The sequence below is a fragment of the Chrysochloris asiatica genome, unplaced genomic scaffold, assembly GCF_000296735.1.
Source record: "Chrysochloris asiatica unplaced genomic scaffold, ChrAsi1.0 scaffold00047, whole genome shotgun sequence".
Taxonomy (NCBI): Eukaryota; Metazoa; Chordata; class Mammalia; order Afrosoricida; family Chrysochloridae; genus Chrysochloris; species Chrysochloris asiatica.
This window is the reverse complement of record NW_006408565.1, coordinates 534,896-560,748: the sequence shown is the minus strand read 5'-3', so window position 1 is coordinate 560,748 and position 25,853 is coordinate 534,896. Positions and strand designations below refer to the sequence as shown.

At 45.5% G+C, this 25,853-nt stretch overlaps 1 protein-coding gene and 1 pseudogene across 1 annotated transcript in view; both read right to left on the bottom strand.

The window, feature by feature from the left end:
- The window catches only part of CSMD2 (CUB and Sushi multiple domains 2), a 933,956-nt gene that overhangs the window by 521,935 nt on the left and 386,168 nt on the right, over positions 1-25,853 (bottom strand).
- LOC102814423 lies at positions 2,887-3,600 on the bottom strand (annotated as a pseudogene).

The window sequence follows — 25,853 nt, the reverse complement described above, 5'->3', positions numbered from 1 at the left end:
GATATGGAGAGAGAGAGAGAGCAACTGAGGACTCTAGACTCATGAAAAGAGAAAGACTGAGTACTGGCAGCCAGGAGGTAGGCTTGAAGAATGTGCCCTTTGGTTATTTAAATGATTATATATTCCTGCGTGTTTTTTGTGTACATCAGAAAAAAAAGAGGGAATAGAGGCCAATCTTGTTAACCGATGGTGCATGGAGGGGATTGTAATCATTGCAATGAAACAAAATATGATTGGTTGAGTGCAAAACCAATGTTCTCTCATGTAAACTATCACTCAATTGTACGTGGCATCAACACCTAGTGGTGGCGCTGTAGAACTGCGTGGGTTTCCATTTTTGGGAGACATTTCCAGCCAACTTTTCAAATCTCCAGTCAAACTTCATGAGTCCTTCCAAATCACTACAAATATAATATTAATAACAATTATGGTTATTATTACTATGGAGTTCTGGTGTGGCACTACAGGATAAGCAATGATTGTTAACCACAAAGTTGGCAGTTCAAATCCACCAGCCACTCCTCAGAAACTCTATAGAAGGTCCCTATGAGTCAGAACCGACTTGATGGGACTTAACAACAACAAAACTAATAGTTACTATAGACAATAAATGATTTCTCAGTCTTAAAGTGTGAACAAAAACATCCTTAAAAATTCTGCTTTGTTGTTGATCTGTAATATACAAACTTGATAAACATTGCAGTTGCTTTTTTTAAGTCTCTCCTATGAAGAAATTCTGGAGATGCACAGTTTAATATTTTTCTAATCGTCAATACAGTTCTGGAGACACTAGCCATGTAAAAAGGCAAACAAGAAAAGGAAAATTCATACTGAAAAGGAAGAAACAAAATCACATTACTTGCAACTAATATGATTGTCTAACCTAGAAAAATCTACAGTAATCAACTTAAAAACTATTAGAGCTAATGAGAGAGTTCAGTGAGATGGTTGGGTACAAAAGAAATGGACAAAAATCAATAGCTTTCTTAGTTATCAGCAACAGACAATTAGAAAATACAGTAGCAAAATGATCCTATTCACAGTAACAATGAAAACACAGGGAATACTTAGGAATGAAACAAAAAGGAAATTTACTAGGTATGCATGATAAAACTATCACATTTAATTAAAGAACATAAAACAAAGAATTGAATAGATGAGAGGCCTACTATTGCCCTGAACAGGAAGATTCCGTATTGTAAAAAATGTCAATTTTCTCCAAATTTATGTACAAACTTAGCAAAATTTCTATCAAAACCACAATAAAGTTTCAATGAGGAGAAGACTGCAAATGTATTCTAAAATTCACTTGTAAAAGAAAATGCACAAGAATTCAAATAAAGAAAATGCACAAGAATTCAAATAAAATGTTTTAGAAGTAATAATGAAGGAGGGTATTTTTGCCTTAGTTATTGTGGTTGGGGTCCTGGACTGCAAAGTCAGTATGAACCGCAAGGTCAGCGGTTCTAGCTCACCAGTCGCTCATTGGAAACCCTATACAGGGTCGCTATGGGTCAGAACTGACTCGCAGGCACTTAACAACAATTGTTGTTGTGTGCCATTGACTCAGTTCTTTTTCCCTACTAGAAACCAAAAATTACTCTAAAACTGTGGCGGTTAAAACTATGTGAAAGTCTACAGAAACAGAATCATAGATAAATGAATTGGAAGAACAAAGTCCCGGTATAGATCCATGAACAGATATAAATTTAGTTTATGGTGAAAGGCCCTTTTCAAATTAGAAGGACAGGTTTGGAGACAATTCAGAATTCACTTGGACCTAAAATAAAGTTACTTTATTATACTAACTACATCTCACACTTGACATAAAAATATAATCCAGGCACATTAAAGAGATAACTATAAAATAAAAACTCTGAAACTATAGAAGAACAAATTATATTTATAATCTCTAAGTGGGGAGATATTTCTAGCCAAGACACAAAACGTAGAAGTCATCAAAGACAAACAAGGAAGTGATTTGATCACATAAAAAAATTTTAAAATTCCGATGTGAAGGATAATACAACAAAGTTAAAAGATAAATAAATGATGGCTTGATAGAACCTTTTTTTTTTTTCAACAAATAGGGCAGAGCATTACTATTCACAATATATAAAGAGCGCCTATAAATCAATGACACACACAACTCAACAGAAAAATGGGAAAGAAAACAAAATACAAGTGATCAGAAACATTACCTATGAAAAATAGTTGGAGAAATGGAAATATAAACAAGAATAAGATGCTATTTTTTCCTACCCACTGAAATGGATTAAAACAATAAAACTTTAATTTGGGAGGTGCAGGGATATAATCATACTCATACATGACAGATGGAAATCTTACAGTGGAACAGCCTGGTTGCAGTACACTTTGGCAGAACCTATCAAAAATTTAAAATAGCATACATTTTGGCCCAGAAATTCCACTTTAAGAAAGCTAGCCTATAAATGTTCCAACACATGCACTAAGATATTTCTATGAAGGTTAACTATATGCAACAGTTTGAATATTAAAAAATATAGTAGCAGGCAACTGTTAAATAATGAAGCAGATACATGTGCAGGCATGGGAAAATAAAGAAAATAAAAGTGTAGAATATGTTGTTCATTTATGCACAGGGTAGATCTTCGTTTTTTTTAAGGAGTTCCTTCTGAAAGCAGAATAGGAGCAAGAATTTGCAACCAGATCCTATACTCTTTTTTTTTTTTTTTTTTTTCCCCTTTTTCTAAGAAAAGTTCTTCTGTTGCCCACAGGGAGAGAGCCTGCAGGTGAGGTTTTATTCTTTATAAAAAGATAGTCCCTTTCACCCTCCCCTGTAACAAAATAAATAGCTAGCTGCTCTCTCGAGCGTGCTGGAGGCCTCAGTCCCAGGCATCCCAGTCAGTCATCATCATCATCTTCTTCTTCCGACTCTTCTTCTGACTCAGATGCGCTCTCTGGCAAGTCACAGCCCATCTGTTCAAACCTTCCAGACACCGCATCCCACACATATTTGATGGTCACTTTGAACTCGGCCATATCATAGCCAAAAAGCTTCAGGACGTGGGCCTGCTCCAGGGTCAGCATATCACGCTCCTTGCATACCTCGTAGTCAGAGAGCAGGGTTACCACACCTTTCTAAAGGGCAGTAGGCAGGCCCAGCTGCTGCAGCTGACACTCCATGGAATGAGGGAACTGCTGTAGGGGCCTGGGGTCCAGGCTCACCGAGAACGTAACTTTGTTACTAGCACGGGGATAGTCCATTTCTGCGAATTCACTTCCTCCTTGGTGCGATTGGTGAAAAGGAGACCAACTTCACCCCTCAGCTTCTTGCTGACCTGGTGCAGGTTGTCTTTGTACTCATCAGATGGGCTTCGACCCAATGCCACCATTACTACCTTGTTTTTGCCAAAGAACATCCGGCTGTGCTTCCAGGCATTCGGGATGTCCTTCAGCTTGCTCTTCCTCATGTTGGCCTCAGAGAAGATGAAGAGGTACTTGTAACATGTCCACACATTTCCGAAGCTCTTCTATCAGGTTCTGTTTCAGTTCCAAACCTTTCTTGGCAGGTTTGGTTAAGGACACTTTCTTGTCGCGCTTGGATTTAGGAATCATGTTGAAGACCTAAATCCTATACTCTTTTAACATTTGATCTTATACTCTGGTATATTTTGAATTTTTCATAATAAGCATGGACTTCTTTTTTAAATAACAAAAAGTATATGTGCATTTTATAAACACAGCTTTAAAAACTGCCTAAGAGAAAAAACTGGAAGGAAATATATCAAAATGTTCAGGCATTAAGTTTGTTTTTGTTTTTTTCCTTCCAGCTTGTCTCTATTTTCTAAATTGTAATGAACACCTCTTATGTTTATAATGGAAATACAAAATTAATACTGTTTTTCTCCTTAAATTCGTTTTCTGTTTCTGCTGAAATACAATTCAGTCCATTAATTGCCCTTTCCCTCCTTGCTGCTGAAGCCAATGGGAGGACATCTGAAGCAGAAAGTGGGGGCTGGGCACTCCTGAGCCCCAAGGGCTGATTTGAAAACATTGAAAGAGGATGAATGACCAGATGAAGATGAGAACAAGAGCAAACTGGTGAGAGAGTTCGTATTAGACCATGAAAAATGATTAATACAATATTCCCAGCTTAACAGTTGTTGGCAGCTACCACTGAGTCAGCCTGGTGACGCCATGCACAGTGACAGTCCTGCTCCCTTCCCATGATCAATCAGGAAGTGGACCTTCATAACCCATAGGGTTTTCATTGGCTGATTTTTGGAAAGAGCTTTTTCTTCCTAGTCTGAGTCTGGAAGCTCCCCTTGAACCTGCTCAACAGGGCTTTGATCTGGTGCATTCCAGTTCAACTCCTGGCTGTTTCCATTTCCATCCCGGATAACGAAATCAGACTCTATATTTTAACAAGATCCCCAGGTGATTCTTATGCATTCAGAGAATGGGAGAGGAGAAGGGAAGAGGAAGTGATACACAAGGAGCTTACACCCACACACTTTAGAAGAGTAACTGGGTCATGAATGTGTTTGAACTCTGAGCCCTTTTTTCTCTCCCCAGGCTGAGTTCTATAACTTGCACTGTGGTTCTGGAAAGCCATGGAGTGAAAGCTAGGGTGTGTCTAAATAAAGCCCCCAGGTAGGCGTCCCTGCTCAATTATGCATGAGGTCTTGGTGACTACACTCCAGTGCCTACAACTGGTGAGAGAAGCACTGCTTCCCTCCACGCGCAGCCGGGAGAAAACAGACAGAACTTTCCAAAAATACGTGAATGTTGACTGCAGACTCCACTCTGCCGCATCTCAGTGAATAATTGGTTTGTGTGAGTGTGTGTGTGCAAACTAAATCCACAGAACTTTTCCATTCAGTGACTAGGAAAATGATTTAATGCCTTTGATTTTCCAAATCTCAGCGGCTAACTGCCAAATTACAAGCAGCTTAGCCTTGCCCCAGAATCCTTCAGCGCTGTTTATAGTAGTCCCGGAAATGGTCCGGTTTCTCAGGGCCTCAGCCTACTGGAAGTTCAGGGGATGCAAACCCCCCTGATATTTGCTCTGCTCCTGCTCCTGACCTTGGAGGTCTCTCCAGGACTTATATCTGTTGGGGCGTGGGCGCAATGAAAAAGCAGTGTGGTCGATTTCCATTCCTGACAATGCCATGTGTGTCAGAGAACTGTGCTCCCCATAGGGTTTTCAGGGTTGTGACCTTTGGGAAGCAGACTGCCAGACCTTTCTTCTGAAGCATCTCTGGGTGGGTTCCAACTGCACATAAGCATTTTTGCCACCCAGGCACAGCTCACTGCAATGGGGTTGCTGGATTATCGGTTCCCATTGGCGCCTGTGCTACTTGTCAAAGCCTCTCTTCCTACTGAGAGTCTCTTTGGACTTGCCCACCTCAAGTCCAGGCACTGAGTTTCACCTAAGACCCCAAGAGTTACAGCTCTTTCAAATCACCTGCACACAGTCCCTTTGTATATGAATGCTTGAGGCAAGTATGTTAGTACCCCACGTAAAACCCTTGACATTTCAGAGTGTGGCAGTTATTGCCGACTACCAGCATCAACGCTCCTGTGCCCCAGGGATTTTTTCCCCATGGAAAGCCATTCTGCCACATGCACAGCACACTAACAGCCCAGGACCAGCCCCCACTACCTTAGATGTGTGCCTCAGACCCACACCGTGGTGGCTGGGGTGATAATTCACCTTTCATTGACTTTGATCTGATCCCTGGGCCAATTCCTCTTCCTTACTACTGCTTTCTTACCAGGTACTGCCAATTCTGACTCATGGTGACCCATGTGAGTTGGAGAAAAACTGTACTCCATAAGGTTTACAATGGCTGTCTTTTCCTCCCGAAAGTATATGGCCAGATCTTTTTTTCTGGGTGGATTCCAAATGCCAAAATTTGGATTAGCAGCCAACTACAATGGCTGTGTTGGGAGAAAGATGAGGCTTTCTGCTTCCGTAAAGATTTACAGCCTCAGAAACCCTGTACAGGGTCGCTATGAGTAGGAACCGACTCCACAGCACATAACAACAACACTGGCTGTTTGCACCACTCCAGGACTTTACTGGTGTCTCTGGCATCTCTCAACAAACTACTTGTACTTGAATCCTTTGATAGTTTTTTGGAAAAACCCCAAACTAGGAAAATGCCCCGGAGCCAATGGAGCGGGTGCAAGAGTCCCAGCATCACACCACGAGGTACAAAAAAGAGCCCTCCTCTGGTGCTGAGTACCTACATCCTTGACCATTTCCTGCAGCACAGGTCTCCTCTGGGGTACTCCTCAATCCCTTTCTCCTAGAAGGTTCCAGGCACATCTGCTAACCACAGCCCAACCTCAATATCTCTGAGCCTCCACTTCCACATCTACAAAATAGGAGCAATTTCAATGTGTATCAGTTAGTGGTTTTACGAATTAGTAGCAATGAACAGACACATTCTTGAGTGCTACCTTTATGTCTATAAACCAGACATTCTGCTTACTGTAGAATAAAAATTTTTATTCCTAATTACCCCTGTTTTAGGGCTAAAGAAAGAGGGACTGGGGCAGATTCAATAACATGTCTCAATCTTGGAGCTGAGATTTGAACCAATGTCTCATGCTAGAGCCCTCAAGGCAAACAAACTGTCTCTCACAAAGACTATGGCTGGAGGACTGGATAGGAAATCCTGAGGGAGAGATAGGTGTGGCAGTTGGAACCCACCCAGAGGGTTTGACCTCCCCAGGGCCGAGTCAACAGTATCCGCACATCCTTCCCAGAATGATAGAGACTGGGAGCCACGAGGACCCCGAAAACCAAGCTGGGTTTCTCTTGTTAAGTCACAGGATAAAACACTTTACATATTAATCAGGTTAGGAATCTGAGAGCACATATCAGGGGATTGAAATATGTAGATTTTGATGATGAATTCACGCTCATCAGAAAACCAATGAATCATCCTAACTTCATTATCAGGAATTATTTGATGGGGGAATTGGCAGGGGGTGTGTGGATGGGGGTGGGAGGCGGTGAGATGGAGAGGATTTCTTGGTTTTTAGCCCAGACTGCATTCTCTCCCAGCAACACGTTTTTGCAGGAGGCTGGTCTGTTTCCATGGTGTAGGTCCAGAACATAGTCACAACTAGGAGGCTTCAGTGAACCGAGGGTATCAACTGGCAAAGCCAGACCCTGCAGTCCATGACAAACCATGCCGATAGATGTAAGTAACTCTTCAAGAAAATGAAAAGTAAAAATACCTCCCTTTACAGTTGGTTCTGGACTCCTGGTGTGGCACTGAGGGTTAATGTGCTGGACTGCAAAGTTGGTTTGAACCACAAGGTCAGCGGTTCAAGCTCATCAGCTGCTCCTTGGAAACTCTATACAAGGTCCCTGTGGGTCATTACCAACTTGATAGCACTTAACAACAACAACAGTTGGTTTTGGGAGCACAGTGGCTCTGTAGGATAAGTATTGAACTGTGAATCACAAGGTTCACAGTTCGAGCCCACCAGCTGTTTGTGGGAGAAAGTTGAGGCTTTCTGCTCCCGTCAAGATTTATTGCTTCAGAAACATTATACAAGGTTGTTGCTATGAGTCAGAACCGACAGTTGGTTTAAGACCCAGCTCAGTGCAGTACCTCCTGTGATACCAGGTGGCCTCGGGCAAGTCATGCCACCTCTCTGTGCCTCCTTTTTCCAACTTGGAAAATGAGGATGATGACTATTAAGCAGCAGAGTCTCCAGGTCTGGGGCCAAGGAGAGGGGCTGGAACCCCCAAAGCTGGTACTCCTGTGTGGTGCAGCTAACACACTCAGTTAACCGAAAGGCTGGCTGTTTGAGCCTATCCAGCAGTGCTGCTGAAGAAAGGCCTGGTGGTCTACTTCTGAAAAATCAGTCACTGAAAACTCTACAGAGCACAGTTCCACTCTGAAACACACGGAGCCACTATGCATGGGTGTCAACTCTACGACACCTGGTTGGCTGGTTGGTATGTGCCAGACATTCTTGTAGAGCTGGAGCTCCAGCTGAGAAGTAGCAATCATAGCCCATGCATTCGAGGTGTCTGTGTATGTATGGGAAGACAGGCAAGAGAGAAACAAAGATGGTGGTTAAGTTCTATGGAGAAAAGCCAGGCTGAGAAGAGAGCTAGAGAGTGACAAGGGGCTTCTGGAATTTTAAGGTATTCAGAGTAGGGCTCACTGAAAAGATGGCCTTAGAGATAACACCTGAAAGAGGTAAGGGAGTGAGTTATGTGGATATCAGCATTATACGTGTAGGGGTAGCAAGTGCAAAGGCTCCAAAGATGGGAAGGCAAGGCTGATGTCTGAAGAACAGCACGGAGGCCAGCTAGCTGGAGGAGTGAAGGAGAGAGAGGAGGGGGTAAGGCCAGAGAGTTAATAAGGAGCAGGGTTAAAGAGGCAGGGCTTTATAAGAGGGTGTTGGGGTCACCCCAGTATTGCAGAAAAGGAGCAGAAGATAAGGTGACTTCTCCATGGGGTGCAAACAATGAAGGGGCCAGGACAGATAGGTTAAATGAGGAAACAGTGCTGTATCCCAGTCCCATCAAGCCTGGGATATGCTCGCCCCATTATAGGAAGCCTAGAAACATCTAAGGTGGTGGAAACAGCTTTGGGTCAGACTTGGAGAGCTTGGATTCCATCCTGGCTCTATCAGCTTGCTGAGTGATGCTGGGACTCAGTTCTTATCTGTGGAAGGAGATAGTGAAAGACCACACTGTTCACAGTGGGAGCCTGGGTCCTGTTCTTCCATCAACTCTTCTCTTCCTTGGGATCAAGGAGACTATGGCTGCTCCCTTGAACAATGCAAATGCCTGTCCACATAAGTCCTAGTTAAGGTCAAGTGGACTTTGGGGTCCAGGCTGAGAGTAACCAGGCCACCACTGAAGTCAAAAGGCCATCCCTTCTCCTCCCTTCCTGTTTCTTTGGGAGGCACCGAGCACGTAGCATATCAATCAGCAAAGTTCAATTGGATGACATGATACAACAAGTTGTAGTCCGCTGTACCTTAGACTCACCCTGTGAACTTAGAAAGGTCCTCATACCCAGGCCCCACCCAGGGCCAAGAGAATTAGAGTCTCACTCTCTCCACTGGACAGCTCCCTACAGGACCCCTTGGACATCCTTGTGGGAAACAGTGACTCCGTTTCAATGGGACACAGATAGTGATCACGCTCCCTACACAAGTTGTCACATACGTGTCTGCTCTCTTAGTGAGTTCTCCAGAGACTGCATGGAGAATTGACTTCCTTCCCATTCTATGGATGGGCAAAACAAGGCTCAGGGATGTACCTGTCCGAGGCCATGCAGGAAGGATTAATATGAAAGTTGTCTCATTCAACAACCTGGGTTCCTAGTCACCTTCTGACACTGCACTGATTAGCTCTTAATGTCCTGTACTACCTTCAACTTGGAGTCCTGGTGTGGCGTTGTGGGTTAACACGCTGGACTGCAAGGTCAGTTTGAACTGCAAGATATTTGGTTCAAGCTCACCAGCTGATCCTTGGAAACCCTCTACAGGGTCGCTGTGAGTTGGAACCGACTTGATAGCACTTAACAACAACCACCTTCAATTTGTTGTGGTTGTTAGCAAGAATCACGTCAATCTTGACTCATGGCAATCACATACGTACAAAGTGGAACTGCTTCATAGAGTTTTCAGGCTGTGTGACCTTTTAGAAGCAGATCACCAGGACTTTCCTCCCAGGTACCTCCGGGTAGGTTCAAACCACCAACCTTTTGACTAGCAGGGGAGTGCTTAATCATTTGTGCTACCCAGAGACAAGTCTTACCTAATATGTGGGAGGCCCAGGTTTGATCCCCAAACCAATCATCGCATCCCCAGGAGTTGGGGCTCAGAGTTGTTAAATGACATGCCCAAGGTCACAGCGAGGGGACCTATGACAGTCTAACAGAGCCGCCCTTCCCACCAGCCCCTGTAATCAGGTTGTTAAGGGTTGGTGTTCATCAAGCAGCAATCCTAACCAAACGTCCTACTCCCCAAATGCCCATCTGGGCCTGCGTTTCTTGCTAAAGGGATATAGTGGAATCGTTACCAGACTCTGAAGAGATCAAACATTGCAAATTGAATGAGAAAATCTATTTTCACATCCTGATGAAGACATAACTGACAATGGAAGAGTGAATTGTTTTAGAGGAAAAACACAGCCCTTTGGTTTTCGCTTTTCTCTCTTCTCTTCTTTTCTCTCATTTAACTTGGAGTATAGAAAAATAAAAGCAGCTGAGTATCACAGATCAAAGATGTCCTTTTGCCTAATTAGATCTATAATAAAACCAAACCACGGCTGCCAAGTTAATTCTGACTCAAAGCACACCTGTAGAACGCAGTAGCCCTGTCCCATAGGGTTCTGAGACTGCAAATCAATATGGAAGCAGACTGCCGCATCTTTCTCCTATAGAGCTGCTGGTGGGTTCGAGGCACCAACCTTTTGGTTAGCAACTGAGCACTTTAGCCACTGCACCACCATGGCTCCTTGATCTTTAACAGGAAATCCTAATTAATTCTCCTGAATAGAGAACTTTTACACTGGTTGTTATCTTAGCCTTGGCTATTTCCAGATACAGAATAATGAATCTTTTCTAGCCGGCTCAGGAGTCACCAGAGACTTGTCAACTTCTCTGTGAAAGGTAATTACTTGCTAAGGCACCAAGGAGAAGGTGGAGTGGGGAAGGGGGTTAGGGGAGGGTAAGTACACGCAGGGAAGCTGGAGTAACTCGGGTTGAAGCTTGGCAGGGCATCACTGGGTCAGGGTTGGGAGAAGATTGGCAAATGTGAAGGAAATGGCTGGAGGAGAGGTGGAGGCAGCGTTGGCATCCTGCATGTCACCCCCAGCCCAAGGAGGCCTAAGGTACACTAGTCCTCATGTGAAAAATGTCACTTGATGGAGCTTGACAGATTCTGGTCATTGTGAGTTGGAACCAGGAGTTTGGAGCAGTGTTACCTGCCTCTTTCCTCGGTGGGGCAGAGGCAGGGCTGTCACTGTAAGTGGGCCTCTGTGGCACCCACTAAATGAACAGGGTTATCTGAATAACTCAGGTCAGGGAGCAGCAATGAGAAGGACGTGGCTGAATGACACAGGCCATTTGTCTGCAGTGACAGGGCTCTCCTATCTGCTGTCTGTTCCCGGCTCACCGGGGCCAGCTTCTAAGGAGCTGACAGCATGTGGTACAAAGTCCTTAGAGCTCGCAACCTGTGAAACCAGCTCCAAGCAAGCACAGCGCAAAGGACAAAATCAGCATGACAGGGGAGTCCAGGTGAGTCCAGGGCACAGGCAGGGGGCCACCCTGGCAGGCAAAATCCTTTCCCAACTTTCAAGATCCAGAGGGGCAGAAAGAATAAGAGGTTGAATGCCCACGGGTCAAGCCAGCACTGTGACCTTGGGTAAATGATGTCTTGGTTGCTTACAGTTGCTTAAGAACAGGAAACATCCATGTCAATGCCTAGCATATTGTTCTTGTTGTCAGGTACCATCGAGTCAGTACAGACCCATAGCGACCCTATGCACAACAGAATGAAACACTGACCAGTCATGGCACAACCTCACAATTGTTGCCACACTTGAGCCCATGGATGCTGCCACTTGGCCAATCTATCTCGCTGGGGGTCTTCCTCTTTTCCTCTGACCCTCCACCTTACCAAACATGATATCCTTCTCCAGTGACTGGTCCCTGCTGACAATATGTCCGAAGTATGAGATATGAAGTCTGGCCATCCTGGCCTCCAAGGAGTACTCTGGCTGCACTTCTTCCAACACAGATCTTCTGGTTCTTTTGGCAGCCCATGGTACTTTCAATATTCTCTTCCAACACCATAACTCAAAAGCATCAATTCTTTGACAGTCTTCCTTACTCACTGTCCAGCTTTCACATGCATATGAAGTTACAGAAAATACCATGGCTTGGGTTAGGTGCACCTTAGTCCTCAAGCTGACATTTTTGCTCTTCAACACTTTAAAAAGGTCTTGTGCATATAGTTGTCCTTAAATGCTATTGAGTCGGTTTTGATTCATAGTGACCATGTATAGGGTTTCTGAGGAGCTGCTGGTGGGTTTGATCAGCCGACCTTACTGTTAGCATTCAAGTTTTTACCCTACAGCGCCACACCAGGCATATAGTTGGTACTCTCCAAATGGTAGATGCCTTTTCTTCCTCAAATGCCCCCAGGAAAAAAAAATGTTCCTTAACAACAACAACAAAAATTACCTTAGTGGCAGATCTGCTGGAGGGGAATTTGTGGTGTTTCAACAGGAAAACTTAAGATGTTTCTCTGTGCACCCAGCTCCACATAACCAGCAGACTAGAGGTGATGGAGACCCACCTCCTGTCTGATGAAACTGGGCAACTGAATCTGAGAAAGCTGAACAATCTGCTCTGAGGGAAGAGTCAAACCCATATTGCCCCCCTGACATTCTCCATGTGCCCTTCAGGGCACTGCCAAATGGGCCTGGGAGCTCAGAGCTGCCGGGTCCAGGGGGGCATGACAACCCCCTGCTGTGACCTCCGGCTCAGAGCCGGCCCGGAGCTGCTTCACCATCCCATCAGCTGTGGAGGCTGAGTCCCACAGCACCTCTGGAGCCTCTGGAGGGGGCTGTGTACAGACATCTGTGTGAAGTGCACACTGGCAGGAGGGGCTGGGGGCACAGCTGGGACTGGTCTTCCAGATGCTTCAGCCATGCAGATCAGAGCAAGGGCACAGTGCACGGCTTAAAAGCTGGGCAACTGGACCTGTTCAAAGCCATCCCTGCCAAATGTTTCCAGTAACTCTGTATAAGGCTCCCTAGAGGACACGTATGGTAAGTGAGGTCACATGATTAACGGGCACCAAAGCTGGTATTTGAACCCAACATTGACTCCTAAAGCCAGGCTCTTTCCAGGGGTGAGAGGGAAGTCTCGGGGATCTGTCACAGGATGCTGGGTGGGAGATCCTGATCTGTGGGTACCTCTCTCAGCGACGAAGGAGGGGTGAGTGGGGAATAGAGTTAGAGGCAGAGAAGGCCAAGCCCTCAATACCCTCACACACTGGAGCTAGGGATGCTTGGAGTCAGAAATGAGTCTCTAAGTAGGAGAATCAAGTCAGCTGGGGACCCAGTGAGCAGCCCCAGGTGTACCCGCCACAAACATCCTCAGAGGAGGTTCCCCATCCACTTTGTATGATTGGCATCAGAGGTCATAAGGAAAGCTGGGGAAGGAAGAGGCCTCAGGTAGAAGCCACGCTGCCCTAGTCCAGGGCATGCAAGAAAGGCTGCAAGTTTCAACAGCCTGTACATAGCAAGAGAAGAAGAGTCCAGTCCAACAGTGGGCAGAACTCACCGGGCAATTTGCAGGGCCATGAGCAGGACTAGGTGGGACACATAATTCCAGCACCTAGGATGGACTCTCCCCAGACCTATTGGAGGGAGGACAGAAAGAGAGAACCAACAGCTACATGAACACCAATGTTGGGGCAGAAAGTGAAACGGAGCTCAGAGAAGAGTGAATTGGGATAGACCAGTGATTTAGAGTACAGAGGTCATGCTCTGAGATTTACTGACTTTAGGCAGATTTCTTGGCCTCTTTGAAGTCTCTTGGCTTTTAAGTCTGAAAATGGTATACATTGTTTCTCAAGGGTGTTGTGTGGATTAAATGAGGTCATGTATTCGAAATCCTTAGTATAGTGCCCAACATATAATAGCTCTTAAGGATTATTATACGTCAGAAGATACGATAAGGCAGGAGGGAGGAGGTTTGGGTAGATAATCAATGACCCCTGTAGAATGTCCCAGAAGAATTCACTCTAAAGACAAGGAATGATCCTAGGAGTGGCTGGCCTGGGGTCTGCAGTATGAACAGAATGGAAGACCCCACTGGAGGAGGACAATGGGCGGGTAAGGAGGAAGCTAAGTCTCTGAAACTCAATTTTTTCATCTGCAAGATAGGTATAAACTAGCAGATGGTAAGAAGACTGGATGAGGCAAGATATGTCTATCATGGCATTCAGCATAGCAGCCAGCTGGCTGACAGAGGCACTCAACAGCTTATTGATTTTGACATCTGTCCTGATGTCCAAGAAGGATCAGTTCTGGGAACAGGCAAGGTGAGGCAAGGGCCATGTGCTTTTCTTTCTGGTGGTGGGGAGATGGGGCTGTGAAGAGGGGTCTGAACTCTAACAGCTCTCCTAGGCTCTATCTGCTCAATAAATCATAAGCTAATATGTATACTGCTGAAAAGTGGAAGTGAAGATGACTTAAAACATTTAAGTAAACATAAACTCTTACTGAAAGTGAAGAGGACTTAAAACATTTACTGATGAAGATCAAAGAGCACAGCCTTTGGTATGGATTACATCTCAATGTAAAGAAAACAAAAATCCTCACCACTGGACCAATAAACAACATTCTTATCAATGGAAAAAAGATTGAAGTTGTCAAGGACTTCATTCTTCTTGGATCAACTATCAATACTCACGGAAGTAGCAGTCAAGACAAACGATGTATTGCATTGGGCAAATCTGCTTGCTGCACAGGAACTTTTTAAAGTGTTGAAGAGCAAAGATGTCATCTTGAGGACTAAGGTGTGCCTGACCCAAGCCACGGTATTTTCAATAACCTCATATGCATGTGAAAGCTGAACAGTGAATAAGGAAGGCCATAGAAGAATTGATGCTGTTGGAAAGAGAATATTGAAAGTGCCATGGGCTGCCAAAAGAACTAATAGATCCGTTTTGGAAGAAGTGTATCCAGAGTGCTCCTTGGAGGCCAAGATGACCAAACCTCATCTCTCATACTTCGGACATATTGTCAGGAGGGACCAGTAACTGGAGAAGGATATCATATTTGGTAAGGTGGAGGGTCAGAGAAAAAGAGGAAGACCCCCAGCAAGATGGACTGGCCAAGTGGCAGCATCGATGGACTCAAGTGTGGCAACAGTAGTGAGGTTGGCCCAGGATCGGGCAGTGTTTTGTTCTGCTATGAGTCGGTACCAACTCAATGGCACCTAACAACAAAAACAATATGTATACTTGTTTGGGCCAGGACTCTGACTGAGCAATGGGGATTCAGAGATGATGGGACAAGTTCATGCCTTTAAAGGGTTTGTGTTGGGAGAAGGATGCTAACCAAGTTTCATGGTTTGTGCCAGTAGAGTAGGATCCTGGGTTCCAGAGTGGGGAAGGTAGATGGGTGAGATGGGGGCAGAGATGCCACCAGGTCTAAAGGTTTCAGAAGAGGCATCCTTTGAATCTCTGAGTAGTGCAGGGGTTAAAGCACTCATTGGAAACCCGATGGATCATAGTTCTACGCTGAAACACGAGGATCACCATTAAGTCAGAATCAACTCCAAGGCAATTGGCAGTACAGTTCCTAGACAAAGCAGTGAGAACAGACTTCAAGGGTAGTCTTCAATGACTCCTTGAAGAGTTGAGCCTTTCCGGTTCAGCCTTGTAGCCCTGGTATTTGTCACGGAATCTGGCACACACACACACATCAGGCAGGCACAGATCATTAAATAAGTAAAATTCATTAGGAGATCATGTACTTCATTTTATGCAACGAAATGCTTGCCCAGACTTGTGCACAAACCATAACCAACCATAAAAGTAAAATATAATGGGAGCATTTCCGTGCCAAGGAATTCAATAACGAATCCATTCACAAGAAGATGGGTCTTTTCATAATGGGCAAAATTCATCTCCCTCCATATTAATGTTTTTCAAAGGGTTCTATGTAAGCCCGTTGTGGCTCTCAAACTTCAGATTGCTTTGGAATTGTTAAAAGTATTGAATTTGAGCCTCCTTCTTAGACATTTTGTATTGAGTGGTCTGGAGTGGAGCCCAGGAATCTGCATTCTAGAAAGCCTTTCATTTTAAGTCTGATGCAGAGAGTTGGTAGGTGAATTGTAATTTGTGTAACACAAGTTAAGTGCTAGAGAGGATTTTTAAAAAATAAGGGGATGAATCAGAAGCTTTGGGGCTCCTTGTTGTTGTTGTTTAGTGCCGTCGAGTCGGGTCCGACCCATAGCTACCCTGTACAGGGTTTCCGAGGGTGTAAATCCTTATGGGAGTAGAAAGCCTCATCTTTCTCCCGCGGAGCGGCTGGTAGTTTCGAACTGCTGACCTTAAGGTTCGCAGCCCGATTCGTAACCACTACGCTCCTAGAAGCTGGCATATCTGACCTCATCCTAAGAGGCCCTAGACAGATAGATGACCCTTCATTTTTAGGGAAGATAATCAACTCCCGAAGAGTTTGTTTCAGAACTTTGATTTGTCATGTCATAATCAGCACTTAACAACAACAACAACAATCTCTTTCCTAAAAGCCTACCACGCCCAGTGGGCTGCACACTAGGACCCCTCACAGAGCTTTAAAAAATACTGCCACCAGGGTCCTACCCTGGGCATTCTGACTCCATTGGTCTGGGGTGTCTCCTTGTCATCCAACTTGTTCTTAACCTCCACACCCTCTTTTGGCCCTGACATCAGGGTTAGCAGGGCTTTCTACTCTCTGAGATTCCACACAACCACATTGTTAATGGCTAGAACAGGGAAGCTGGAGAAGAAAGATGAAGCAGGACAAGCCTCTGAGGCTCGAGGCTGCGGACTGAGGATTCAAGGAATCCCCAGGGGTCTCTGAGTTCTGATAGTGGGGCTCTTGTTCATCACCCTGGTTTGCCTCTTTTCCTGTCTTTTGTAAGCAGGCAGCAAGAGCACTATAATGACTCCTGATAGGACAGGTTACTGGTAAATTTGATTCTGTCCCAGCCCTGGAAGGCATGCACTGTGCCTGTCCAGTCTTTGAAGATGGCTCCTTCCTCTCCTTCCAGATGGCTCACCCCTTCTTGCAGGCTCATGTACTGCTGTTCAAAGGAAATGAAAGCAGAGCTGAAAGTGACGAGCTTGCAGAAATTGACATGAGGTGCCAGACAGGTAATTTACTTAACAAACTGGCTAATTTTAACCTCTGCCTCCTAGACCAAAACTCTTTTGAAGGGAAGGAGAGAAAAAGGAAAGTGATATTTAACACATTTCTATTTCTGTACCACACAGTCTCTCTCTGAGGTTGCAGGTTTGAGTCTAATTGATTTCTTAGTCAAAGGAAAAAAAAAAAACAAAAAAAAAAAACACCCCACAAACAAACAACTGAGAAACCTTCCCTCACTTACATCCCAATCATACCTCCCCAGGTCCATGCACTGCTGAGCTTTATTTCTTTATTTATTTAAAGACTGGCCAAGTGACTTGCATAATTTAAGAGCCTTTCTAGCACTGATCAGCCTGCTCTGGCCAAGCAGTTTGCTGATTAATTATTAATCAGGCTGAGTTTGGGATGAGTAATCAGCAAGAGTCAGGGCTAATTTGCAAATGTCCCCAAGGAAGGTTATTACTTAAAATACTTGATGGAGGCTCCATGTTAACCTTTACAATTAGCCACAGGACACTGCTGGTGGGGCAGAACCAGCTCTCTCTTCTAAATCAACCTTGACACTTACTATGTGGAGTCCTGGTGTGGCACTGCAGGGTTAGCACTGGACTGCGAACAAGGTCGGCTGTTCAAACCCACCAGCTGCTCCTTGATCCTATACAGAGTCGCTATGAGTCAGAACCAACTCAACAGCACTTAACAACAACAAACCTACAATATGGCAAGCATATCATTGGGGGCTTCTCATGGTTCTGCTGACAATGACATACAGGAACACATACACAAGAAAATACCAGGTAGTGATCAATGCAGGATAAAAATAAGACCAGACACTAAGTGAGTGAGGGGTTACTTTAGATTGCATGGATGTTTGCTTTGTTTTCAGTTGCTGTTCAGTTGACTTGGACTCAGGGTGACCTTTTGTAAAACAGGACAAACCATTGCCCAGTCCTGTGTCATCCTCACAATCTGTTTGAGCCCATTGATGTAGCCACCATGTCACCATGTCAACCCATCCCTTGTTTTTGCTGACCCTCAGCTTGACCAGACAGGATGTGCCTTTCTAGAGATTGATCTTTTCTAGTAAGCTATCCATCATCCACACTTCTAAGGAGCACTGAGATTGTGTGCATAGGAAAAGCCGTTCACAGAAGAGGAAACTGAAATACTTGTTTCTTCTCTTCTGTTGTGGTTGTTGATTAGTGTGATTGTTGTAACTCTGAAGGCACAGGGTTTATAGACTTAGAAGGAAGAGGACTCTAAGTCCTAGGAAAGTTAGTGCACGTCCTAGGAGAGACCTGCTTAGCCCATCTACAGGACAGTAAGGCAGTGAATGCATCAGGGCACAGTCAGCTGGTGGTAGGAGGGCAAGTCAACGAGGTGGGCAGTGGTCATGTCAGATTTTATTCTAAGTGTGGTGGGTTTCAAATAAGGGAGGGGTGTGATTTGATTTATAAACATATGTCACTCTAGTTGCTGTATGGAGAATGGATTACTAGAGGACAAGGGTAGAAGCAGGAGACAAGGAAATTGAGCTGCCTAGACAGAGATGCAGTGGCTTAGAATGGGTAGAGGCAGCTTCCTCTTGGGAGTTGGCAGATGTGGGAAGGAGTGGAAAAGGCTGGGGGAGGAAAAGGCTGGGAGTTAGAGTGGGGGGGATAAAAGATCGGCTTTGGATGTGTTCATTTTTGAGGTTCCTGTTAGACATCTGGAGCTCAGATGTTTTGAGAGCCATCTGGGAAAGAGGAGGGTCCCAGAATCCCTTGGGAAGTTGAATATAAAGGTTGCACAGAGATTGAACAGCAAAGGAGATCGCAAAGTAACAACCATAGATTGTAGCTCTATGTATCATGTTGGTCAAGAGAAGGAAATTTTTCAAGGGTAACTGACCAACATCACATGCTGCCAAGAGGCCAAGTCAGATGCGAAGCAGTATGGAGGTCTCTGGTATCTTAACAAGGGCTGTTTTAGTGTTGTTATTGTTGTTAATTACCGTGGAGTCGGTTCCGACTTATAGCGACCCTGCACAGGATTTCCAAAGCTGCACATCTTTACAGGAGCAGAAAGCCTCATCTTTCTCCCACGGAACAGCTGGTAGTTTCGAACTGCTCACCTTGAGGTTAGCAGCCTGCTTTGTAACCACTACACTACCATAGCTCCTTATTTTAGTGGTGAGGCAGGCCAAACACTGAAAGGAGGATCTGCCCCAGCAAAGATATTGTCTCTACCAAAAGATATGAACAAATCAGCCTTATTAGAAATACAAACAGAAAGTTCCTTAGAAGTGAAGAAGGTAAGACTTTGGACATACCATCAGGAAAACATCAATTGCCAGAAAAAGATGTTTGGTTGAGGGCCAAGGGAAACCGTCAATGAGATGGGCTGGCATAATCACAACAATGAACTCAACCCTACCAAGGATTATGGGAACCCACCAGCTGCTCCTGGGAAACACTATACAGGGTTGCTATGAGTCGCAACAACTTGACGACACTTAACAACAACCACAGATAAGACCAGGCAGCATCTTGTTCTGTTTATAAGGTGGCTGTGGGTCGGTACCTACTCAACACCAACGCTAACAACCATGATTCAACAGTTGGTGGTAACTGAGCAATGGGGTGGGAGCTGAGTATGATAGGAGGGTTTGGTGAATGCTGTTTTTGTTTTGACATTGTATAGTAGATATTAAGGAGCTCTGGTAGCATAGTAGTAACAAATCTGGCTGCTGACCTCCAGGTCAACAGTTTGAAACTGCCAGTTGTTCTGTGGAAGAGGCTTTCAACTCCCATAAAGATTTATGCCTCAGAAAGCCTATGCAGGGTCGCTATGAGTTGGAACCAACTCCATGGCACACCACCACTATCACCATAGTAGATATTAGAATGTGCTTGCCCTATGCTGTTAGGAGGGCTCAAGAGGGAGAGAAAATTCATGATGCAAGAAAACAGGGATAATTAAGTCTGGTAGTGTAGTGGTTACGAATTGGGCTGCGAGCCACAAGGTCAGCAGTTCGAAACTACCAGCTGCTCTGCGGGAGAAAGATGAGGCTTTCTGCTCCCATAAAGATTTACAGCCTCGGAAACCATATACAGGGTCACTATGAGTCAGAACCGACTCCAGGGCACATAACAACAACAAACACCAACAATTATAATAAGGGAGTCTTCGGGGAAGATGAGATTTGGAGCCTAAGAGGAGGCGGTGACCTTTGACAACAGCAAGGTCTTGTGACCACTGACACCAGGTGTGGCTGAGATGGTAGTTCACCAAGCATTTCATTTGTTGATGAACATTTCCTGACTCCCTTGTAGTTAGATGGGGCCATGTACTAGTTTTGGCCAATGGAACATGCAGTGGTAGCTATGGAGTCAGGGCAGTAGACAGCCCATCCTGGATTCTCCAGGCTTTGCCCCTGCCATGTCATTTGAAGAAATCAGACATTCCAGATGGTGGGGCTTCCTGTACGTGGATATGAACCCTGTGGATCACAGTCACTCCCTCTGGCCCATGAGGGACATGCAGTGTAAGTAAGTGACACACCTTTGTGGTGTGCCACTTCTGAGTTTCAAGGCTAATAAAGTTCAAAGCAGGAAGTGTTTAAGAGATGAGGTTGGAGAGGTAGGCAAGGGTTAGACCAAGAAGGACTTTGCATATCTATCAAGGATTTGCATTTTATTCTGTAGACAATGGAAGGTAATAGAAAGCTTTAGCCTAGGGCTTAGCCTGACAGATCTGCATTTTAATTAAAGCATTCTGGTAGCAGTTGGGAGAATGAATTGGAGAGAGGCAAGAAGCTGGGAGATCAGTAAAAAGGTTATTGTTGTTCTGAAGTGCTGTCTAGTTGGTTCCAACCAATAGCGACCCTGTGTAGGGTTTCCAAGAAGCAGCTGGTGAGCTTGAACTGCTGACCTTGCAGTTCAAATGGCTTTGCAGTCTGGAGCATTAACCCACAGCACCACACCAGGACTCCAAAAAGGTTATTACAACCCCACAAAGAAGAAACGATGAAGATCTGAACTGGGGGAGTAGTAGCAAGGATGGACAGACATGTTCTAGAAGGTACATTGGGAGCCTTGAGCAATTAGTGGAATGTGACTGGTGAGAGAGGGAGCCATTAATAAGGGTGATTCCTGCATCTCTGGATGGGTCAATAGGAAGACTGGAAAAAATAAGAAAAGAAACTGAGCAGATAGGGTTCTCTCTAGCTAAGCCTGCTTGCTTGTGCCAGTTGTATCAAATCAGTCAAAGGGAAACCTCAGTTTCTCTTCCGGGTCAGCCCAGATCCCAGCTGCTCTGTGCAGCTTTTTCTTTCTCATCTCCATTAACATGAGGCTAGTGGTTAGTTCAACAGCAGCAGGCCCACCTACCCCTTTCTTAGGTCTGAGAATTTGTTGAAATGGCTCAAAATTGCAGGTAATGGGGGGCTAGCTTCAGTCCAGCAGACAAAAGGACACAAATGCATAGTCTGAGGAGGGGGTCTCAGTGCAGAGCACCCATAGCCCTAGGAGGTGTGCTTAACTTCTTCAGAGCAGACGTCTGCGTTCTCCACCCAGGAAGGTCCACTAGGCCCAGCATCTTCCAAGGCCTTTTATTGGCTTCATCATGTGACCACAGTCATGCTTATTGAGGCTGGTCTGGTCAGCCCTGACTCATTGGCCTCAGGTGTGGTCAGGCTTTCAGGAAGGAACTATTTCTGAAGGCCAAATGTTTTACTGCAAAGGTATTCCACACCTCGAGTAAATCAACTCTAGCAATTTCAGGGGCCAATTATGAGTGAGTTTGGAACAAGTTGAGTTCAAGACATTTTCGAGCCATCAGGGTGGAGAAATCCAGTAGGTAGATGGATCTATAGTAGTTTGCTGCTGAGCATACAGGAAGCCAGATTGCAGAGTCATAAGCAAATGGGTGGTATCTGAAACTATGAGAACAGGTTGTTGTTGTTGTTAAGTGCCACCGAGTTGATCCCGACGCACAGTGACCCTGTATAGGGTTTTCAAGGAGAAGCTGGTGAGCTTGAAACACCGACCTTGCAGTTGAAATGACTTTGCAGTCTGACGCATTAGCCCACAGCGCAGATAAGACCACCCAAAAAGAACACATGGAGTGAACAGAAGAGTACGGCAAGAGCCCTCCAGGACATCAGAGGAGACAGGGGAGAAGTGGTCAGAGAGGTCCAGGAAGAATGAGCGAGAAGAGCACCATGAATTCAGAGAGACAGGGATAGTCATAAAAGGAGAAAATATCCAACAGTGTAGAGTCGTACCGAGTGCCCGGGAAGATGAGATCTGAAAAAGGTCTTCTGGTTTGGGAACTGGACGTGGCGGTGTTGAGCAAAGAGGGTTGCTTCTTGACTGCCAATCTTCATGTGCATGGTTTCAGGGAAAGGCATGGTTTCAGGGAAAGGCATGGTTTCAGAGGGTGGAAGCCATGGTGAAGTAGGTGAAGGAGGCATGAATGGGAGGCAGTCAGTATCAACCACTCTTACAAGAAGTTTGCATAAGAAATTCCCAGAGATGCTAGAGTTCTACCTCCTCCATGAAACCTCTCCTTTTTTGCTTAATCAACCCTGTCGTCTCCCTTCCCAAATGTCCAAAATCATTGAGTTCAGCAGGGACCATTTTGCCATTCCATTAGATTCTCAAATGGGTGAATCCTGCTTTCCCAGTGAGTCTGATGATCACATACCAGCTGGATAAGGAGATTTCACTGCCACTGAGTGGATTCCAATTCATAGAGACCCCATTAGACAGTGTAGAACTGGGATCCTTTTGAGTTTCCAAGAGTAAATCTTTATATGAGCAGACAGTTTCTCTTTCCCACAGAACGCTGGTGGGCTTGAACTGCTGACTCTTAAGTCAGCAGCCTCAAGCTAAAAGGACAAGCTCAGGGTTAGCCCCAAGGACTTAGGTCCCTACTAGGAAGCCAGTAAAGGCTGAAATAGCAAGAAAGAAGCAACCCCAGTGAGAAATGCAGGACAAACGATGCCAACAGTGAATGGAACAAACATCCTTGACCAAGCATGAACTCAGAGACTTAGAAGGGGTCCTGGAGCATGCTGAATGAGCCAACATCATCTGTAAAACAGGTCCTGCCAGAGTGAAGCTTCTCTGTAAGGACCAAGAACAGCATCTTCCAGCTGTCTTAGAAGCATCATCAGGCATCTGGCAACTCCCTGAGAAGGGTGGAGGGCAGCATCTTGTTGTCTGGTGCCCTTCGTGGTCCTGGCTCAGGCCCCTGCGCAGATGAGGCACTTAGTAAAAACCTGTTGCATGAAGTCAAACCCACAGGGGGCAGGCCAGCTGCCCGGCCTCAGCTTCCTACACATAGAACTTCGCTAAATCGAGAACTTTAAGAGAACCATGTGGCCACTGCGGACAACACTGGCTCACTTGGCTTTTGGTTTCTTCCTGAAAGCAAGTTTTTGCCGATGGGAGTAAGGATGTCATGTTGATAGTCTGCAGAGAGTGTAGGAGCCTTACTCCGCACCATCGCAGACATAGCCATGCCAGCAGCATGTGAGGACACTAATCCTTTCCTACTGCTTGTCTGTGGAGTTTGTTATGTTATTTCCAACTCCGAGGGACACGGGAGATGAGATTTTAAAGGGCTGATTATTTATGGCCTGGCTCCTGATGGCTACAACAGATGTGATTTCCTGAGCTCCATCAGAAAAGCAAGGTTTCTTGGTGTGGCTTAAATAGATGGGCTGTGGCAGGGAAGCAAAACATCACAAACCCACAATAAAGACTTGTTTCAGCTAGAAAAGGCCTGATTCACATAGCAGCTCAAGATGCCCCTGGTTCAGTATCCTCAGCCATGCACCATCTCAGTTGCTTCCTGGGCATCTTTGCCAGTGTGGTCCTGACATTCAAACAAGCTGGAATCTCAGACAACAGGGTATACGCTTACGCCATGTCCAAGTATGAAGTCCAGTGGCAAATAGGGTTCTGTGAAGATGAGCTTTTACACATGCAGCTCCCTGAGTGCTGTTTACAGTGGCTCCTTCACAATAGCTGGGTCTCACATGCCACCCTCTCAGAGAGCCCTCCCTTGGGGGTTTTGTCTTAGTCGGGTCTCCAGTGCTGTTATTTTCCTTCCTGTTCATTTTCTTCATGGCCCTCCCCACAGCTGTATTTCACATTCTTGTGTGTCAGTCTCCCCACGTAGACCCTAAGTTTCTGAGAGGCAGACAGCTTGTTTGTCTTGTATGCCGATCTCAGTTTCAAGTCCATTAATGGACAACAAGAAGGGCCTAAGCCATTTATTTGAATGAATGAATAATGATGGAAAGATGTTGGGAATCAAGATGGAGATATGAAGGTTAACAGTGACAAGGATGAAGGAGACAGTGGTGATGGCAATGATGCTGGTGCGGATCCTGAAGATGACCTCGCAGAGCCCTGCCAGGGTATTTATGGGAACACGTAAAACATTTCATGGGTGGCTATTCATTCCATCTGACCATCGCCATCCATTTATTGCAGAAATTGTAAAACAGTAACGGAGACAGCTGTGTTCCTGTATCCGCCTCACCTTCTTCTCTGCCAAGTCTTTCGCTTCCCTAACTGCCCCCATCGTGGGCATCTTCCTGCTCCTGTCACTCCAGCTCTGCTCCCTCTGCTGTGTTCCTGGGTTCAAAGAGTGTTGCCATTCCAGTCACCCAGCCGGAAGTTTGGGAATCACCCCAGATTCCTCCTCTGCCCTCATGCCTCCTTTCCAACGAACCACCAAACTCCCACCTCTCTACCCAGGTATTCATAGCTACCATGGTTGTTGTTGTTAAGTGCCTTCAAGTTGGTTCTGACTCATAGCAACCCTGTATAGGGTTTCCAAGGAGTGGCTGGTGAGCTTGACCCACTGATCTTGTGGTTCAAACCGACTTTGCAGCCCATTGATTTGAAGGTTCTAAGGAGCTCTGGTAGTGTAGTGGTTACGAATTGGGCTGTGAACTGTAAGGTCAGCAGCTCGAAACTACCAGCAGTTCCGTGGGAGAAAGATGAGGCTTTCTATTCCCGTAAAGATTTACAGCCTCAGAAACCCTGTTCAGGGTCACTATGTGTCGGAACCAACTCGACGGCACTTAACAACAACAACAACATCAATCTCTTGCCTGAGTGGTCACAAAAATGTTTTTTGACTGGTTTCTGGGCCTGATTCAGATTCATTGTCATTATATAACCTCCTTGCTTAAAACCCTTCGATACCTTTCCATAGTTGTGGGGTCCTCTTCAAGTTTATTATCATGGTGGACAGGTCATTCCTGTCTCTGTCCCAGGCCTAACAGCTTCCCCTGGCTCTTTGGCAGCCAGCATTCCACTGGAAGTGCCCTGAATTCACCAGGGCTCTTTCCTGTCTCCATGCCTGTGCTCCTGCCAACCCCTTAGCCTTACCCTGCCATGCTGATGGCAAACTCGTACTCATTCCTCAGTTCAACTCACAAGTCGTCCCCTGTGGGGCTGATCTGTCTGAGTGCTCCCCAGACCCCTTCACCATGACAACAAGGCTTAGACATCCTCTGTGGAGGCTCTGTTTGTTTTTCTTTCCGGAGCCCTGATTTTCCTTTGGTGACCACCCATCTCCATGCTCAGGCTTGGCCAATGAGAACACCCTATGTCCCTGGATACGCTGGATTTGGGGGTGGGCACATGGCTCAGTCTATTCTAACCAAGGTACAGGAGTCGGCACTTGACTCAATCTAACCCAGTCAAGGTTCATCTGAGGACTTTGGTGGGAACCATTTGGAAAAAGACACTTGCTTTCTGCTGGGACTGTAAAATGTGTAGGGAACTGATGGCAGTCATCTTTACTACCTCCTGGGAATGAAGCCAACACACAGGAGGGACAGAAATGGGCCTCAGTGACTTCTTTGCATACCTTGATCCAGGTGTGCCTGATGCCAACTCTGAGCTTTTTAGTGACAGAAGCCAGTACAAGCCAG